At 45.8% G+C, this 10,833-nt stretch overlaps 1 long non-coding RNA gene across 1 annotated transcript; it reads right to left on the reverse strand.

Annotated features, from left to right (window-relative positions):
- Positions 1-1,101: 1,101 nt before the first annotated feature.
- LOC115182544 (uncharacterized) lies at positions 1,102-8,622 on the reverse strand. The gene is made up of 2 exons (XR_003873804.1): positions 8,157-8,622; positions 1,102-1,399 (listed from the first exon to the last, which is right to left on the reverse strand). It is a non-coding gene; the product is annotated as an uncharacterized LOC115182544 (long non-coding RNA).
- Positions 8,623-10,833: the final 2,211 nt, after the last annotated feature.

Here is a 10,833-nt window from a genome sequence, read left to right on the forward strand (position 1 = left end):
GGCAACAGGAAGAAGAGGGATCAGATGGAGGGACAGCCCCAGCAGTCAGCTGGCTCAGGCACCAGGGCAACAGGAAGAAGAGGGAGGGACAGCCCCAGCAGTCAGCTGGCTCAGGCACCAGGGCAACAGGAAGAAGAGGGATCAGATGGAGGGACAGCCCCAGCAGTCAGCTGGCTCAGGCACCAGGGCAACAGGAAGAAGAGGGAGGTACAGCCCCAGCAGTCAGCTGGCTCAGGCACCAGGGCAACAGGAAGAAGAGGGATCAGATGGTGCAGAAGCACCAGCAGTAGTGTCACAAACGTCTGCGGTTTGGATGCTGTTTGACGAGAGAGCAACTGGGGATGCAGCACGAAGGAATCCCTCAGCAGGTGCCATAATGGAGGTCCGATCCTAATTGGAGGAGCCCCTCCTCCAAAGATCTGCAGATCCTCTGAGCTGGTGGAAGAACAAGGCCTCTGTCTATCAACGGCTTACTAAAGTCATGACAGGGAGACTCTGCATAGTGGCCACATCCGTTCCCTCTGAGAGGGTCTTCTCGAAAACGGGGCAAATAATTACTGAGAGAAGAAACCGCACCAGCCCCTCGAAAGTGAGGCAGCTTGCATTTCTGAATGCAAATCTCTGATAAAAGCAAAATATGGTCAGTAATAAAGAAGAGAGAGAAAAGAGGGACCAGTTTAATGTTTTAAGTGGGATGCTGCAGTTTTGCACATTGTTATTTATTTTTCTTTGATATGGTTAAATATTATATTATTATGTTGTTCAGATTGTATTCATTTTGAATGGTTAGATTTATATGCACTTTGTTTATATACATTAAAAAGTTATACTTTAAATGCAAATGTTTAAGAGCATTCTTTTTCAAAACAAACAAATGCATTTTTAAATACATTGTTGTTAAGGTAGAGTATGATTTCATTTAATAATTTAATTAGAATTGTTTTAACACCAATCATAGTCAAACACGTCACCACCCATTTATATAACAACAGTAACCAGAGGGTGGGGCTAACAGTCAGTTGCATGTGACAGCAGTAACTCATGACATTGTACTGAATCTTGCTTCAGTTTTTATATTTTTGTCCTTCTTCAAGACATCTCTTTTACATTATTTTAGCTAAACATATCATTTACTAGAAACCAGGTTTAGCTGTGTTTTTTTCATCAAATATGAATTCATGTAGGCCTTTAATAATTGTAAACAGGCCTTCAAACCCAAAAGGTTTTCATTTGAGAATGTTCATTTGTTGGCCTCAAATATTAAACTGTCTTAAAATATTTAATGATTAGTTGAATCAGGTGTGTAAGTGCTGGTAAGAACAAAAGGATGAGAAACCCTGAGATAAACATAAAACCATATAATGTAAAAGCTCCTCCGCCATCTTTACCAGACGTTTTACTGATGTAGACCTACTGATTAGTTTCCACTTTGAAAACTGCTGTCTGTCAGCAACTCAGCTCATGTAACAGTTCTACTAAAACTGCTGTCTGTCAGCAACTAAGCTCATATAACAGTTCTACTAACTACTACTATATATATCTTACTCTGTCCTTTAGAATGTATTACTGTTCAGAAATACTGAGAAATACTCACTTTATTTGTCAGTAATCTCCATATAGCGTCTTCTGCTCTGTCGTCTCAAAATGGATTCTGTACAAAAGAACAACTTAACTTTCTGTTTCACTCAGCCGCCTCCCCACCCTGAAAATAAAGTGTTTTATTGGTATCTTCCACTAGATGGCAGTAAACACCTGCTGTAACTAGATTTAACAACTATGTGTTTGGTTTCATACAGGCAGTGTCCCAGAGGAGTGCTGACCTTGGATCAGGTCCCCCCTCTCCATGTAATCTGATTCATTATGATCTAGGATCAGGTCCCCCCTCTCCATGTAATCTGATTCATTATGATCTAGGATCAGGTCCCCCCCTCTCCATGTAATCTGATTCATTATGATCTAGGATCAGGTACTCCTCTCCATGTAATCTGATTCATTATGATATAGGATCAGGTCCTCCTCTCCATGTAATCTGATTCATTATGATCTACAAGGCTAAACTGATCCTAGATCAGCTCTCCTTCTCTTTATGAATACTGTCACAGGTGACTCCTCAAAATGAGGCTCATGATATATAAATTATAATCTATAAGAATCAATTAGGATCATTCATTGATCTGCTTTGCCATGAACAGATCTGTGAGGGTTAACTTAAAGGTTCTATATAGACCTTATGGTCATTTTAATGGGGTTGAACATCCATCCCATCAGATTGTGTAAAGGATTTTTTGAGTTCAGAAAAATACAGATTTGGAAGCATCTCTCTGACCTCACTCTGCTGAAACACACTCAAGTAAAGACCACATAGCTACAGTTTAAGGCGGACTGTTCAGAAATCGTTCCGTCATTTCATGATTGCTAAAATTGTAGTAGTTAGCCTCATTTCAGTTTATGTGACAAAACAACCAAGTACAGTGAAGAGAACCGCTGTTGACCAAAAAAGTTACATACTGAGCTAAAGTAGCAGCACTCACAAACTACATTTTTTACATTTTAGTCATTTAGCAGAGGCTCTTATCCAGAGCAACTTACAGTAGAGTGCATACATTTTTACATACCGGCCCCCCCGTGGGAAACGAACCCACAACCCTGGCGTTGCAAGCGCCATGCTCTACCAACTGAGCTACAATGTTCCCTCTGCTTTACTTTGACACTGAGTTGCAGTTTAGAGATGAAACTATGAGCTGCTCTGTCATCTCAAAATGGTTCTGTACAGATACTTTCTTATTTTCAGTTTCAACTGCAGCCACTAGTGATGGGTCGTGAAGAGCCGGCTCTTATAGGTGAACGTTGGGAGCCGGCTCGCATATCAGAAGAGCCAAATCTATTTATAAAAATATTTTTTAAATGAAGATATGAATAATCAAAAGATTTAAATGAATAGAATTAACTAATTCAAAGAACGAAAAAATATAATAATAATATATGCCTAAATGCTCAAACATTCATTCTGTCTGCTCAGACTAACAGCCTCACCTGTTGTTCCTGTCAATCAGACACGCAGTGTCAACCAATGAACCAAAGACGCGTGAGGGAGGGCCGAGCCAACTCACTTACAGTCACACACTTAGCAGCCGAGGAGAGAGAGGATGGTCAGCTGTGAAAACAACAGCTGGAAAATGAGTCGGAAGCAGAGTAGCATTTGGATGCATTTTAATAATGTAGACAATGTTAGAACACAGTGTAGAATTTGCCAAAACAAAATCTCATATTAAGCCGGTTCTATCCACAACCTACACCGGCATATGTGAACTGTGCACCCACCTGTGAAGCTAGCTGTAGTCGGAGCTTGGAGAAACTAGCGGGCCTGCTAGTGATAGTGGTGGAGCCAGCACCTCCACACGTGGAGATGTACCCACTCAGTCAAGTAGGCCTACTCCACGACCCACAGCAACGCAGTCTTCTATGGACCAGTTTATGCCAAAGTCTATGTCTGTAGCAAAACAAGGCCAAATTAATATTGCGTTGGCTAAAATGATTGTCACAGCTTTCCAGCCATTTTAGATTGTGGAGGTTTTAGAAACTATAGCAATAGTCTAAATCCAATGTACACAATTCCAAGCAGGAAAACCCTTTCAAAATCTCTTTTCCACAAATGTACGAGAGCACAAAGGCTTCAGTGTAGGAAAGAGTCCAAAAAGCTACTGCAGTTTGCCTTACCACTGACTGCTGGACATCAAGGGTAACCACTTCTTACATGTCGGGTACATGTCACTTCATTGAAGATTTTTTCGATGTCTAGCTGTCTTCTGGACTGCTTTGAGTTCAGCGACAGACACACCCAGAGAACTTGGCAGAGGAACTGTTGAGAGTGGCCAGAGAAGGACAAGTAGATGGAAAAGTGGTCTGTTGTGTTAGCGACAATGCAGCTAACATAATCAAAGCCATGAACATTTTTAATAAATTGACCCATCATCCATGTCTTGTCTACACAATCAACCTGATTGTAAGAGATGCTCTGAAGGTGATGAAGCCCACTGTGGACAAAGTGAAAGCAGCTGCTGAATACTTCCACAGGAGCACAGTAGGTGCTGAAAAACTAAAGTCTACACAACGCCAGATGGGGATGCATGAGCTGAGGCCTAACAAGACTGCACTACAAGGTGGAATTCAACTTTTTATATGTTGAAGCGGTTTCTTGAGTCAAACGATGCCATCATCTCTACCCTGGGCATTGTCAATGCACCTGTTGATGCTCTGACCCAAGAGGAATGGGAGGTGGTGGAGGAGGTGTGCAGAGTCCTGGAGCAGGTCACTGTGGAGATCAGTGGAGAGAGGTACAGTAAGCAGTTATTACTGCATCATTATTTAATCCAGTATTATATATGTATATGAGCAGTAGATGAGAATGTAGTATCAGTAGACTAAACATGAAGCTGAACTAATAAGTTACTGTTCTCTCTTTTCAGCTATGTGACCACCTCAACAATGATACTCCTGTGTAAGGGTCTGCAGCGAATCACAGCCAGCCGCCAGAGAGAAGCAAATGTAACCACAGGACATGTGACAGAGTTGATGGACACCCTATGATCATCAATGGACAGACCAGAGTTGATGGACACCATATGTTCATCAATGGACAGAAAGTTCCACAGAATGGAATATAATCACGTGCTATCAGAAACCGCTGCACATGACCACAGGTTTAAGAAGTTAGTCTTCAGTGATGCCAGAGAGATTGATGAGGCTCTTCAAAGAATAACCTCAGCAGCAGGGAGGGACAGCCTCAGCAGTCAGCTGGCTCAGTCACCAGGGCAACAGGAAGAAGAGGGATCAGATGGAGGGACAGCCCCAGCAGTCAGCTGGCTCAGGCACCAGGGCAACAGGAAGAAGAGGGATCAGATGGAGGGACAGCCCCAGCAGTCAGCTGGCTCAGGCACCAGGGCAACAGGAAGAAGAGGGAGGGACAGCCCCAGCAGTCAGCTGGCTCAGGCACCAGGGCAACAGGAAGAAGAGGGATCAGATGGAGGGACAGCCCCAGCAGTCAGCTGGCTCAGGCACCAGGGCAACAGGAAGAAGAGGGATCAGATGGAGGGACAGCCCCAGCAGTCAGCTGGCTCAGGCACCAGGGCAACAGGAAGAAGAGGGATCAGATGGAGGGACAGCCCCAGCAGTCAGCTGGCTCAGGCACCAGGGCAACAGGAAGAAGAGGGATCAGATGGAGGGACAGCCCCAGCAGTCAGCTGGCTCAGGCACCAGGGCAACAGGAAGAAGAGGGAGGGACAGCCCCAGCAGTCAGCTGGCTCAGGCACCAGGGCAACAGGAAGAAGAGGGAGCAGATGGAGGGACAGCCCCAGCAGTCAGCTGGCTCAGGCACCAGGGCAACAGGAAGAAGAGGGAGGGACAGCCCCAGCAGTCAGCTGGCTCAGGCACCAGGGCAACAGGAAGAAGAGGGATCAGATGGAGGGACAGCCTCAGCAGTCAGCTGGCTCAGGCACCAGGGCAACAGGAAGAAGAGGGATCAGATGGAGGGACAGCCCCAGCAGTCAGCTGGCTCAGGCACCAGGGCAACAGGAAGAAGAGGGAGCAGATGGAGGGACAGCCCCAGCAGTCAGCTGGCTCAGGCACCAGGGCAACAGGAAGAAGAGGGAGGGACAGCCCCAGCAGTCAGCTGGCTCAGGCACCAGGGCAACAGGAAGAAGAGGGATCAGATGGAGGGACAGCCCCAGCAGTCAGCTGGCTCAGGCACCAGGGCAACAGGAAGAAGAGGGAGGGACAGCCCCAGCAGTCAGCTGGCTCAGGCACCAGGGCAACAGGAAGAAGAGGGATCAGATGGAGGGACAGCCTCAGCAGTCAGCTGGCTCAGGCACCAGGGCAACAGGAAGAAGAGGGATCAGATGGAGGGACAGCCCCAGCAGTCAGCTGGCTCAGGCACCAGGGCAACAGGAAGAAGAGGGAGGGACAGCCCCAGCAGTCAGCTGGCTCAGGCACCAGGGCAACAGGAAGAAGAGGGATCAGATGGAGGGACAGCCCCAGCAGTCAGCTGGCTCAGGCACCAGGGCAACAGGAAGAAGAGGGATCAGATGGAGGGACAGCCTCAGCAGTCAGCTGGCTCAGGCACCAGGGCAACAGGAAGAAGAGGGAGGGACAGCCCCAGCAGTCAGCTGGCTCAGGCACCAGGGCAACAGGAAGAAGAGGGATCAGATGGAGGGACAGCCCCAGCAGTCAGCTGGCTCAGGCACCAGGGCAACAGGAAGAAGAGGGATCAGATGGAGGGACAGCCCCAGCAGTCAGCTGGCTCAGGCACCAGGGCAACAGGAAGAAGAGGGATCAGATGGTGCAGAAGCACCAGCAGTAGTGTCACAAACGTCTGCGGTTTGGATGCTGTTTGACGAGAGAGCAACTGGGGATGCAGCACGAAGGAATCCCTCAGCAGATGCCATAATGGAGGTCCGATCCTAATTGGAGGAGCCCCTCCTCCAAAGATCTGCAGATCCTCTGAGCGGGTGGAAGAACAAGGCCTCTGTCTATCAACGGCTTACTAAAGTCATGACAGGGAGACTCTGCATAGTGGCCACATCCGTTCCCTCTGAGAGGGTCTTCTCGAAAACGGGGCAAATAATTACTGAGAGAAGAAACCGCACCAGCCCCTCGAAAGTGAGGCAGCTTGCATTTCTGAATGCAAATCTCTCATAAAAGCAAAATATGGTCAGTAATAAAGAAGAGAGAGAAAAGAGGGACCAGTTTAATGTTAAAAGTGGGATCCTGCAGTTTTGCACATTGTTATTTATTTTTCTTTGATATGGTTAAATATTCTATTATTATGTTGTTCAGATTGTATTCATTTTGATTGGTTAGATTTATATGCACTTTGTTTAAATACATTAAAAAGTTATACTTCAAATACAAATGTTTAAGAGCATTCTTTTTCAAAACAAACAAATGCATTTTTAAATACATTGTTGTTAAGGTAGAGTATGATTTCATTTAATAATTTAATTAGAATTGTTTTAACACCAATCATAGTCAAACACGTCACCACCCATTTATATAACAACAGTAACCAGAGGGTGGGGCTAACAGTAACCAGAGGGTGGGGCTAACAGTAACCAGAGGGTGGGGCTAACAGTAACCAGAGGGTGGGGCTAACAGTAACCAGAGGGTGGAGCTAACAGTAACCAGAGGGTGGGGCTAACAGTAACCAGAGGGTGGAGCTAACAGTAACCAGAGGGTGGAGCTAACAGTAACCAGAGGGTGGAGCTAACAGTAACCAGAGAGTGGGGCTAACAGTAACCAGAGGGTGGAGCTAACAGTAACCAGAGGGTGGGGCTAACAGTAACCAGAGAGTGGGGCTAACAGTAACCAGAGGGTGGAGCTAACAGTAACCAGAGGGTGGAGCTAACAGTAACCAGAGGGTGGAGCTAACAGTAACCAGAGAGTGGGGCTAACAGTAACCAGAGGGTGGAGCTAACAGTAACCAGAGGGTGGAGCTAACAGTAACCAGAGGGTGGAGCTAACAGTAACCAGAGAGTGGGGCTAACAGTAACCAGAGGGTGGGGCTAACAGTAACCAGAGAGTGGGGCTAACAGTAACCAGAGAGTGGGGCTAACAGTAACCAGAGAGTGGGGCTAACAGTAACCAGAGAGTGGGGCTAACAGTAACCAGAGAGTGGGGCTAACAGTAACCAGAGGGTGGGGCTAACAGTAACCAGAGGGTGGGGCTAACAGTAACCAGAGGGTGGGGCTAACAGTAACCAGAGGGTGGGGCTAACAGTCAGTTGCATGTGACAGCAGTAACTCATGACATTGTACTGAATCTTGCTTCAGTTTTTATATTATAGTCCTTCTTCAAGACATCTCTTTTACATTATTTTAGCTAAACATATCATTTACTAGAAACCAGGTTTAGCTGTGTTTTTTTCATCAAATATGAATTCATGTAGGCCTTTAATAATTATAAACAGGCCTTCAAACCCAAAAGGTTTTCATTTGAGAATGTTCATTTGTTGGCCTCAAATATTAAACTGCCTTAAAAAATATTTGATGATTAGTTGAATCAGGTGTGTAAGTGCTGGTCAGAACAAAAGGATGAGAAACCCTGAGATAAACATAAAACCATATAATGTAAAAGCTCCTCCACCATCTTTACCAGACGTTTACCTGATAACATGTAGACCTACTGATTAGTTTCCACTTTGAAAACTGCTGTCTGTCAGCAACTCAGCTCATATAACAGTTCTACTAACTACTACTAGTACTATATCTTACTCTGTCCTTTAGAATGTATTACTGTTCAGAAATACTGAGAAATACTCACTTTATTTGTCAGTAATCTCCATATAGCGTCTTCTGCTCTGTCGTCTCAAAATGGATTCTGTACAAAAGAACAACTTAACTTTCTGTTTCACTCAGCCTCCTCCCCACCCTGAAAATAAAGTGTTTTATTGGTATCTTCCACTAGATGGCAGTAAACACCTGCTGTAACTAGATTTAACAACGATGTGTTTGGTTTCATACAGGCAGTGTCCCAGAGGAGGAGTGCTGATATAGTATCAGGTCCCCCCTCTCCATGTACTCTGATTCATTATGATCTAGGATCAGGTCCCTCCTCTCCATGTAATCTAATTCATTATGATCTAGGATCAGGTCCCCCCTCTCCATGTAATCTGATTCATTATGATCTAGGATCAGGTCCTCCTCTCCATGTAATCTGATTCATTATGATCTAGGATCAGGTCCCTCCTCTCCATGTAATCTGATTCATTATGATCTAGGATCAGGTCCCCCCTCTCCATGTAATCTGATTCATTATGATCTAGCATCAGGTCCCTCCTCTCCATGTAATCTGATTCATTATGATCTAAAATCAGGTCCCCCCTGTCCATGTAATCTCATTCATTATGATCTAGGATCAGGTCCCTCTCTCCATGTAATCTGATTCATTGTGATCTAGGATCAGGTCCCTCCTCTCCATGTAATCTGATTCATTATGATCTAGGATCAGGTCCCTCTCTCTATGTAATCTGATTCATTATGATCTAGCATCAGGTCCCCCCTCTCCATGTAATCTGATTCATTATGATCTAGGATCAGGTCCCCCCTCCTCTCCATGTAATCTGATTCATTATGATCTAGGATCAGGTCCCCCCTGTCCATGTAATCTGATTCATTATGATCTAGGATCAGGTCCCCCCTCTCCATGTAATCTGATTCATTATGATCTAGGATCAGGTCCTCCTCTCCATGTAATCTGATTCATTATGATCTAGGATCAGGTCCCTCCTCTCCATGTAATCTGATTCATTATGATCTAGGATCAGCTCCCCCTCTCCATGTAATCTGATTCATTATGATCTAGGATCAGGTCCTCCTCTCCATGTAATCTGATTCATTATGATCTAGGATCAGGTCCCCCTGTCCATGTAATCTGATTCATTATGATCTAGGATCAGGTCCCCCTCTCCATGTAATCTGATTCATTATGATCTAGGATCAGGTCCCCCTCTCCATGTAATCTGATTCATTATGATCTAGGATCAGGTCCCCCCTCTCCATGAAATCTGATTCATTATGATCTAAAAGGCTAAACTGATCCTAGATCAGCTATCCTACTCTTTATGAATACTGTCACAGGTGACTCCTCAAGATGAGGCTCATGATTTATAAGTTATATTAACTTAAAGGTTCTATATAGACCTTATGGTCATTTTAATGGGGTTGAACATCCATCCCATCAGATTGTCTAAAGGATTTTATGAGTTCAGAAAAATAGTGACTTGGAAACATCTCTCTGACCTCACCCTGCTGAAACACACTCAAGTAAAGACCACATTGCTACAGTTATATGCTTGTCTGTTTCTACCCACTTTTACAGCCAATGTATGGACGGGTATCCATAATCTGGGCTGATAGTCAGGAACACTTGGGTCCATCTGCATCTCAGTGCTTGATTCGTCACTACAGACACCCTGGTTTGAATCCAGGCTGTATCACAACCGGCTGTGATTGGGAGTCCCATAGGTTCGAAACCCAGTGTTGTCCGGGTTTGGCCAGTGTAGGCTATCATTGTAAATAAGAATGTGTTCTTAACTGACTTGCCTAGTTAAATAAAGGTTCAATGTAAAAATCAAATATAAAGCCATTATCCTGACGACGCTTGTGGAAGGGTGGGTAGGCTCTGCACACGGAGCTAACTGGAGCTCTGGACACGGAGCTAACTGGAGCTCTGGACACGGAGCTAACTGGAGCTCTGGACACGGAGGTAACTGGAGCTCTGGACACGGAGCTAACTGGAGCTCTGCACACGGAGCTAACTGGAGCTCTGGACACGGAGCTAACTGGAGCTCTGCACACGGAGCTAACTGGAGCTCTGCACACGGAGCTAACTGGAGCTCTGCACACGGAGCTAACTGGAGCTCTGCACACGGAGCTAACTGGAGCTCTGCACACGGAGCTAACTGGAGCTCTGCACACGGAGCTAACTGGAGCTCTGGACACGGACCTAACTGGAGCTCTGGACACGGAGCTAACTGGAGCTCTGGACACGGACCTAACTGGAGCTCTGGACACGGAGCTAACTGGAGGTCTGGACACAGAGCTAACTGGAGCTCTGGACACGGAGCTAACTGGAGCTCTGGACACGGAGCTAACTGGAGCTCTGCACACGGAGCTAACTGGAGCTCAGCACACGGAGCTAACTGGAGCTCTGGACACGGAGCTAACTGGAGCTCTGGACACGGAGCTAACTGGAGCTCTGCACACGGAGCTAACTGGAGCTCTGCACACGGAGCTAACTGGAGCTCTGCACACGGAGCTAACTGGAGCTCTGGACACGGAG

This window comes from Salmo trutta, unplaced genomic scaffold (assembly GCF_901001165.1).
Source record: "Salmo trutta unplaced genomic scaffold, fSalTru1.1, whole genome shotgun sequence".
Lineage (NCBI taxonomy): Eukaryota > Metazoa > Chordata > Actinopteri > Salmoniformes > Salmonidae > Salmo > Salmo trutta.